Below are 9,911 nucleotides of genomic sequence, written 5' to 3'. Positions count from 1 at the left end.
TCGTTACTCCGGGTCCGGATCCCATTCCAACAGGAAAGAATCACCTCCTTTGATCTGCTGCCCACACTCCTTTGGATGCAGCCCAGGGTTCATTGGCTTTCTGGGCTGAGCTCACACTGCAGCTCATGGTGAGCTTCCCATCTGCTGTCACTCCCAAGTCTTTTTCCTGGTTGCTGTTTTCAGTTACTTCCCCACCCAACCTGTAGCTGTGCCTGGGATTGCCCTTACCCAGATGTAGGACCTTGCACTTCATTTTGCTTAACTCCATGAGGTTTGCATTGTTTGGACTGCAGCTCATGGTGAGCTTCCCATCTGCTGTCACTCCCAAGTCTTTTTCCTGGTTGCTGTTTTCAGTTACTTCCCCACCCAACCTGTAGCTGTGCCTGGGATTGCCCTTACCCAGATGTAGGACCTTGCACTTCATTTTGCTTAACTCCATGAGGTTTGCATTGTTTGGGCTCTCAAGCTTGTCAAGGTCCCTCTGGATGTCCCTTCCCTCCAGTCGCTGCCCCACACAACTTGCTGTCGTCAGGGAACTTGCTGAGGGTGCACTCAATCCACTGTCCATGTCGCCAACAAAGGTATTGAACAGTATTGGCCCCAGCATCGACCTCTGAGGGACAGCACTCCTCACTGACCTCCACGTGGACACTGAGCACAACTCTGTGTGTGACCTTCCAGCCAGTTCTTTACCCACCGAGTGCTCCACCCATCGATCTATATCTTTCCAATTTAGAGACAAGGATGTTGTGTGGGACAGTGTCAAACGCCTTGTGTGAGTCCAGGTAGACAATATCAGTTACTCTGCCCCTATCTACAAATTCTGTGGCCCCATCATAGAAGGCCACCAAATTAGTCAGGCATGACTTGCCCCTGGTAAAGCCACGGTGGTTATTACCAATCACCAACAGCAGAATGACCAACCTGTTGCCCTCCAACCTTCCCTCCCACCTGTGCCCCTTCCCAACCTAACCCAGAAATAACTGCATGAGCTGGGATGGGTCTGTGCTCAGCTAGTTGCTGAGCCCTACAGAGCCCCAGCTTGCTGCTGGGTGCTGCAGGAGGTGCTGGGGCTGAGCTCCCCAGGCAGGTAAGTGGCAGAAAAAGCCTTTATTATTTGCTGTGCCCAGATATGCTCCAGGCAGCAGCGACATTGTGTGAGGAGTTAATGCACGTGGTACATGGAGAAGCCACAGATGCTTCGCGTGACCAGCTACTGGACCCAGTTTCTTTGCAATAAATGAGAAAATGGGCAAAATGCTCAGGACAAGATAAGGTAGCACAGCAAGGACACAGTGAGACTTCTGCCCGTGTCGGTGCCCAACCTGCTCCAGACACCATCAGGTTGGGAAAGACCCCAAGTGCCCTTGCCCTGCAGTCCTGAACCACCAAAGGGCTCTCTGCAAAGTAAAGCCTTGCCCTTCCCTGCTCCTTGGCCATCCTCCCCGAAACAGGGGATGTGGAAGAGTGAGCTCACCCTAGAGACACTCACTGGGGTGGCCACGTGAAAAACTTGCATAGAGGCATGTTTCTCCTCCACACCTACTCTGCGGGGGAGCCCTAGCTGGTACGTGGCAGGAGGGATCTGCACCCTGTCTGTACACCTGGAGGTGTTCAAGGACAGGCTGGATGGAGCTCTGAACAACCTGGGCTAGTGGAAGATGTATCTGTCCATGGCAGGGGTTGGAACTAGATTATCTTTAAGGTTTCTTCCAACCCAAACCATTCTGCTATCCTTCTTGCCCCACCAAGGTCTTTGCCATTCTTCTTCCCTAGTGCCAACAGCCTTACAAAAGCTTCTGCCTTTGGAGCTCCCCAGACGAGAGAAGCCCCATTACTCCAGCCCACCCCACACTGATGTGGAGTAGAAGAGCTCCTCTGCCCATTCCCATCACCAATCTCCACCTATTTCTCAGCACAGAGGGACCTACAAGGCATCACCTATGGGTAGGATAGAACGAGATTTTTATGTAGGGAAGTAGCATTTTGCTTCGATAAGCAAATTACAAAAAATCCACTTACGTGACCAAATACCTTCTGTATCTCAGCATGGTGAGCTGGAGCCTTGGCTGTGGAGCAGGTGGTTATCATCAGCCCAGGAGAGAGGAAAGCAAACAGCAGAACTTGGTTTGTGCGCCTGTGGTCAAGGCTCCTCCCTGAGGGTGGTACCTGGGGCAGAGAGCCTGCACAGATCTTTCCCCCATGGTTCTGTGCCCAGGGAGGGAATAGCTAACTGGCACCTTCACACCTGTAGAGCATTGCCATGTCAGGCAGATTGATGGGCAAGCTGCTGGGGACACTGTGGGGATGGCTGTGCCACCCATGTCTGCGCCACCCATGTCTGCGTCCCTGCCTGCCTTCTTGTGTCGCCCATGGCTGTTGATGTTCTGCTTTGACCCCTTGTGTCCTCCTGCTCTGCCCTTCATGATTGTCCTTTCTTTATTCTTTTTTTTTTTCTGCTGTGAAAAAGTTTTTCCTGTGAGGGTGGTGAGCCACTGGCCCAGGTTGCCCAGGGAGCCTGTGGCTGCCCCAACCCTGGCAGTGTTCACAGCCAGGTTGGATGAGCCTTGAGCAACCTGCTCTGGTGGGAGGTGTCCCTGCCCAGGGCAGGGGGTTGGGTCTGGATGATCTTTAAGCTCCATTCCAACCCCTAAAATTCTATGATTCCCTTCTCATGTCCTGCTTTGGCTTCTTGACAAAGCTGAGGACAGAGATGGTCATGAGTGTTTAGCTCCCGGTAATCTTGGTGTTGACATAGTCTTCAGGTCTGTGCTGCTGAGATCCCGTGCAGGCTGGGTCACACCTGCATGGCATGGCATGGCAGCCTGGCTCCATCCACACTGGGCTGGGGAACCCCCAGCTCCCTCCTTTACTTCTCCTTGCCGTACTCAGTGCTCCAGGCACCACTCAAGACACTGTTGTCTTGTATATGCCATCTTCAGACTGGGTCCCCTTAGTCCCCCAGGACAGTCCCAGTTCCCCTGTGCTGGGACTGTGCTGTGCCAGGATGATCAGGAAGAGGACAGCCCTCCTATAGGAAGCCAACTGGTTTCCAGTTTCAGTAGAGAAGTGGTCACTGGGCCTACTTCTTGCTGGCTGATGGACAATGCAAGGCAACTCAAAGGAGAACTGGGAGACTGCACTCCACAGTGGAGGTGCACAGCTAGTCCTCTGGCCAGAGTGTCCTTCCTGCACATCCTTCCCCTTTGAGGCTCATCCCAGCATCCTGCACAGCATTCCTCATGGATTTTCATGTCCAGGTAAGCCCAGACAGCTGGACTGCATGGTTCTTCTTTTTAGAGCGGTGTGGAGATGGAGACACGAGGTAAGCCCAGACAGCTGGACTGCATGCTTCTCCTTTTTAGAGCAGTGTGGAGATGGAGACACATGGCTGTGATGTGGGCCAGTGGCTCAGGCTGTGCAACACCCATTTTGCAAGACCAGGTTCCCCCTGTGCCTCCTGGCCCTGGAGGAGAGGACCCTGGCCATGTGTGCCTTCCCTTGTCCCGCGCCCACGGGGTTCAGGAAATGCATACCAGGCAGATAAGTCACTTCCAGCCATACCTTGGCTCTCTGCAGGGATGAAAGGGGCCCAGCTTCCACCTTCCCCTGTTGCAGGCAGGGAGGTAGCAGTTCCCCTCACCCTGGCACAGGCAGGTGCTGCCTCTCCCCATCCACCTCACCAAAACCACAAGTTTACTGTGGGGCTGCCATGTTCTCCACCCATCCTGTGGCTGTGGCTATCTGCCCGGGCTGGCAGCTTATCTGGGAGTCTGGGGCTCCCCAAAGGCCACCAGAGCTCACTGTTAGCAGGGACCAAACCCCTCTCTGCTGGAGGCAGTGAGGGCTGGTGCTTCTCCCCTCTCCTTCCCTCTGCACAGCCATAACCATGCAATCCAACATGGATAAGATGCTTGGGGCTGGGGGCAAGATGGTTTGGGGTAGGTGGCTGAGGGGTCTGTGAGCATCCCCCAGACAGGACCTTGGGGAACATCCTATTGCTGCAGGGCACGGGGTACCCTTGCCTGGGAGCACCAGAGGTTCCTAAACATGAGGGTGCCCAGACAGGTTTGATCTTGCTCCTCTTTCTTTGTTTCCTCCTGCTCAAAGGCCACTGGTGGGATTTGCTGCTGTGCAGCTCACTTGTTTCCCTAAGGACAAGCCTATTTGGCCATGGTGACCTCATGGAGGGCCAGTTGCCATATGTAAATCTGGTCAGGATATCCTGTATTCCTGTTTTCAGCCTCTTTCTTGGGAATGATTTGATGCATCAGTGGAAAAGAGACTCAAAAGGCAAAGTTGTCTGCTCCTGCAGGTACGTGGTGATGTGTGCTCTCCTCTGCCTGCGTGTGTGCCTGAGGCTGCACCTTGTACCTGATCCCAGAGAGGCTGTGTTGGGTTGTGACCTGGATGGGATGGGGCTCCACCTGTGTCTGAGGGCGTTGGTGGGGATGTCAGCCCTCTGCAGTAACTCCTAGTGGTTTCATCTCTCCAGCAGATGCTAGAGCAGAGGTCAGGATAGAGGCAGGTTACTGCACTTTTTGCAGCTGTGTCCCCTGAGAAGTGAAAGGTGCCCTTGGAAGAAGGATTGGGCATCTCCTAGGTGGCTGCACATTCACTGCTGATTGCAGCAGAAGGCAGATGAGGAGCCCCAAGGATTCCAGTCCCTTCCTGTCCCCTGCCCCTTAGTAAGATGATGAACAAGGAGGTTGTTGCCACTGAGGTAAGTCAGAAAAGGCACGTGTGATGTGAGCCTGGGTCCTGTTCCTCATCGGGGATGACCACAGGGTCCCTGCTCACATCCCTTAGGCAAGTTTCCCCCTGTATTTAATTATTTATTTTCTTTTAACATGTGTTTTGTGTGTGTATGTGCACTTTGCTCAAGCAAGGCTTTATCTTCACCACTTTCTGCCAACACATGGTCACTTTGGCCATGTCATTTGTACCTGCTTGGAACTTGCTGGATCTCCAAGGGGGATGGAAAGACAAGGGGTTTGTGTGTGTGTGTGTGTGTCCCACAGTGAGTCAGCCCCAGACTCAGGGGTGGACTAGGAAACTAGGGTGTGGGACATCCCATTTCCTAGGTGGGTACCCATCCCCACAAGACCCCTGATGTGGAGACACTTCCCAGAGGGATGAGCTGTGCCCTGCTGCCAGCACAACCTTTGTGCAGTTTTCTGGTTGTTTTTCAGACCAGTTTCCAGACAGAATTATTCACAGAGTGCCCCAGGGTCATTTCTAGCTGGCTCTGTGTGGGGTACCCAGCACGCTGCGTTATCAACAAGGTGTGAGTTTGCTCTCCAAGTGGCTTTGAGCTCTATCTCAGCCTGGGCCTCCCCTTCCGCCGGGGGCAGCTGTGGGCCCTGGCACCCACCTCGATTGATTGCTGCTTGATTTGACACTCTGCAGAGCGAGCCAGGCCCGTTCCACACCTCCCACCAGCAGCTCTCCTGGGGCATTGAGGGCAGCTGCTCTGCAGTGCCATGGCCCTTGGCATCAGCTCCTCCTGAAAGGATGCTCAGTGGGCAAATGTATCCTGCTGGGAATTCTGGGGCAAAGCATGGAGAGAGAGCACAGGACCAGTGCTGTGCTGCGGTGCTGGATGGGATCCCAGGGCTGAGCTGGGTGGGATCCTAGTCCTGAGCTGAGTGGGACACCAGTGCTGTGCTGCTGGGCTGTGTGAGATCCCAGTGCTGTGCTGGGTGGGATCCCAGTACTGTTCTCGGTGGGATCCCAGTGCTGTTCTTGGTGGGATCCCAGTGCTGGGCTGAGTGGGATCCCAGTGCTGTACTGCAGGGCTGGGTAGGATTGCAGTGCAGTGGGACCTTGGCCCTAGGGGTGGGGGCAGGCTGTGCCAGCCCAGGGCAGATTTCCCCTGGGTGGGAAGGCCATCAGCAATGGAGTGAGCCGCTGCACCTGGCTCTATGCTTTTGGCTGCTGTTGGGACTTTGGCCCTAACCGTACTTTTATTTGTTCTTTTATCTCGGTCACCTTATCAGAAGCCTTTGAACGGCCAAAGGCATCTCTGCTCACTTGGGGAACAGGCTTTGCTGTTTCTTTTCCATTGGTTTTGTTTGCTTTCCAGGGACCTCTGAGAGATTAGGGCGATCCCTCACAGACCTGGGCTCTGAGAGCTGCAGTGCTGGCAGCACTTGGGGCATCAGAGACCTCAGCATGTTAGGGTGACTTTGACATTAGACCAGATCCCTCAGGACTTTGCAGGATGCAGGACCTTCTGAACCATTCCTGAGCCTGTTCATGTTGTCTTCTCCAGACAAAGACACCAGGTTACATGTTACTGGGAGGACTTGCTGGTCTTTCTGGAGAAGAAGAAACAAAAGTGAGCATCTCAACCACAAGGTGCTATGGGCTCTTGTCAGCAGAGGTGGGAAGAGCCTTCCTTTGTTATTAACTTGTGTCCAGTTCTGGGCTCCTCAGGGCAGGAGGGACATGGAGCTCCTGGAGCAGGTCCTGGGGAGGGCTACAGAGATGGTGGAGGGACTGGAGCACCTCTCTTACGAGGACAGGCCAAGGGAGCTGGGGCTGTTGAGCCTCAAGAAGAGATGGCTGAGAGGGACCACATCACTGTCTGTCAGTGTCTGCAGGAGGTGTCAGAGGATGGATCACCCTCTGCTCTGTGGTGCCCAGCAACAGGAAAAGAGGCAATGGGCAGAAACTGATGCCTAGGAAGTTCCACTTGAACATTAAGAACAACTTCTTTCTTGTGCAGTCACTGAGCACTGAACACATTGCTCAGAGAGCTCATGGATTCTCCCTCACTTGAGGTATTCCAGAAACATCTGGACACAATCCTGAGCCATGTGCTCTGGGAGATGGGACCAGATGACCCACTGTGGTCCTTTCCAGTCTGACCTGTTCTAGGATTCTGTGATTCTCTGAGGCAGCTCCCATGGGTGAATTTCATGTGGTTAATTTGCTCCCATTACCTCTTGTCTTGTCACAGGGCCCTGTTGAGAAGAGCCTGGTTTCCTGCCTTCATTCCCTCCCATCTGATGTTCATACACACCTATGACTACTCTTCCCTGGGATGAACAACCCAGAAGCTCTCCTGGCCTCTCCTCATATGAAGGATGCTTCAGACCTTCATCACCTTCATGGCCTTGTACTGAGCTGGCTCCAGTCAGTGCATTTCTCTTGTCCTGGGGGCCCAGAGCTGCACCAGCACCAGTGATGTGACCTCACCCGTACTGAGCAGTGTGGGCTAGAAGGCTGGTGGAGCTTGGGAAGTTGTGTTTGACCTGAGGATGTCTGAAGATGTCTTTAGGACTCTCCATGGCCAGTGGGAGGCTTGTGCTGCATCTGACAGGGAGGAGTGGGTAGGTGCTGGGTGCAGCCCCAGCTCTGCCTCCCCCAGTGCCTGGAGTCCACAACGAAATAGTGGAAATGGCTTTCCTGGCTGGAAAAGCCATTGATCAAGGGAGACTGGGTGGAGCAGGTGTTTGCAGAACAAATACCTTTTGAAAGGTATCAGCAGGGCTCCTGGGTGGGGACCTCCTGGGCTGATGCCACCTCCTATTTATGGAAAGCATGACAGGATTCCCAGATAGACACAGTGCCTCACCTGGGCAGAAACCAACCAAACAGTGAGCTCTAGGAGAGCTTTTGTGGTTTCTAGGAAAGCTACAGCATCAACACCTCTACTGAACGGGTGTCCACATCACTACAAGAAAAACACTGAGGTTCTGGAGTGTGTCCAGAGAAGGGAACAGAGCTGGGGAAGGGCACAAGTCTGATGAGAAACAGCTGAGGGAGCTGGAGGGGTCTCAGCCTGGAGGAAAGAAGGCTCAGGAGGGACCTTCTACTCTCTCCAACTCCCTGGCAGGAGGTGCAGCCAGAGGGGGTCAGGCTCTGCTCCCGGGGAACAAGCGACAGGACAAGAGAAACACCTCAAGTCTTTTTTTTCCCTACACAGGTCACAGCTTGGGGTTCAGTCTGAGCCCACATCTGCCAGGACCCCCCAGGTCATCCACCCAGACAGGGTCTCTCTCCCAGGGGACACAGGTGCCAGGGTGCCAGGGGACACAGGCCTGGAAGACCCAACTCTTTCCTTAGTGTTGCCCCCATCCCCAGCTTTTCCTAACACCTGAAGCTCTCCATGGACACTCTTCTCCTTTCATGCCCAGAAAGAGCCCGAGGCAGTGCCTGTGACCAAGCACAGCTCTTCTAGGTGAGGAACGGATTAAAAGCTCAACACTTTTTACTGCTTGTCCCTGTAGGGGTCATCAAAGCAGTGTGGAAGTCGCAGGTGGCTGCACAGGGACCAGGCACAATAAAGTATTTCCTGCTCAGAGGTGCTTTTTGTAGGAAAAGAAGCTCCTGAGATTTGTATTTTCTGTCCCTAGTGCAATGGAGGGATCTGTCCACATGCCCAACAGTTTTCAGGGCAGGAAAGTTACTTTTCAGGCCTGGGAAGCCTGCAAAGGAGATAGGGAGTTCACGGGGAGCTTCACTTTGTCCTTCTGCTTTTCCACCAGCACATGCTGCTCTGTTGTGGCTCCTTCTCCACCGACCTGTGCACCCCAAGAAGGAAGGAATTTTGGAGTCAAACCTCCACGGGTTTGTTGTGCTGGTCCCACCAGCTTTCTGGTCTGGTCCTGGAGCTTCTCTGAGCAAGTGACACTTTTGATGTTCTGATGCTCAGTTCCTTCAACCTACTCCGTTGCACACTCAATGTGCATGAAAGGTAAGGGTTGTCACTTCTTTCTCCAGGAGGCCTCTGGACTTGAAGATCTCCTACAAGGGGAGTTGCACCTTTGGGGCCCCAGTGCCTGCTGATGGAGTAATTTATCCATTTATTTATGTGTTTATGAATTTTTGCTGGGTTTGCATGCCATGGTGCTGCCTGGGGGAGTGCATGGCTCAGGGTGTCAGTGGGGAGTGTTTGCTTAAGGCAACAGCTGTAGGTCAGGCTCCTGCTGGGGCTCCCAAGCTCCCTGCTTGGTTTTCCTGCAGCTCAGCTGCCACTGAGGGTATCGATAAAACACATTCCCATCACTTCTCACCTTCAGAATAATGCTGACAGAGGGGATCCAGGGCTTGGACATCGGCCAAGTCACTGTTGTCTTCTCCAAGATCAACCAAGCCCCACTGTACAATGTTGTCTGAGGTTTGCGGTTAATTGCCTTATAGGACCACAATCATGAGCCCAATTTGGGGTGTCAGTGCCCTCTGAGACACTGTGGGTTAGCAGAGGAGTGAACAGGTGAGTTGCAGAGGGACTGTCAACCTTGAGCCCATGGACACCTGCCGTGAGCTCCCACAGGTGCTGCAGCCCAGGTGGAGGTGCACGATGCAGTGCTGGGATCCCACTGTGGCAGCAGGACAGGATGGGAGGGAGAGAGGTCGTGGCAGTGCTGGGGGGGTGCAGAGCCAGCTCTGGCCCTGCTGTTTGAGCAAGGGCTGTGCAAACAGCACTACGTGCCGGACCAAGGCTGGTGCTGCCATTTCTCGCTGGGTCGGAGGGTCAGGGGGACAGAGCTGGGTTCAGAGTCTATGTGTGAGGAGAGCTGTGACCATCACACACACGATAGGGTCTGGGGACTGAGAGTACTGTGCTGTGTGGGTGCTCCATACAGAGCTGTGGGGCAGGAGGAGAAGAGAAGACTGAGGTGGATATGGTGAGGAAGAGGAGCACAATCAGCTCGTTTCCTTCCTGCGTGCGTGAGCACAGACACTCTGCTCCTGCACCATCTTCTGGGCTGCCTTCATCCCTTCCTCCTGCCCTAACAGCTCTGATGTTCTTTCTCATCTTGCTCATGGACCTGGAGATCTCTCTCTCTTCCTGTGTGGTCTGAGGGCATGTTTGTCCCAGAGGGACTAAGGAGGGTCCTACAGAAAGCCAAGGAGCTGAAGAAGGTGAGGATGGAGTCCCTCCCATGTTGTGGGTTCAG

This window comes from Acanthisitta chloris, unplaced genomic scaffold (genome assembly GCF_000695815.1).
Source record: "Acanthisitta chloris isolate BGI_N310 unplaced genomic scaffold, ASM69581v1 scaffold9762, whole genome shotgun sequence".
In the NCBI taxonomy this organism is placed as follows: Eukaryota; Metazoa; Chordata; class Aves; order Passeriformes; family Acanthisittidae; genus Acanthisitta; species Acanthisitta chloris.
Note: the sequence above shows the minus strand (reverse complement) of the source record.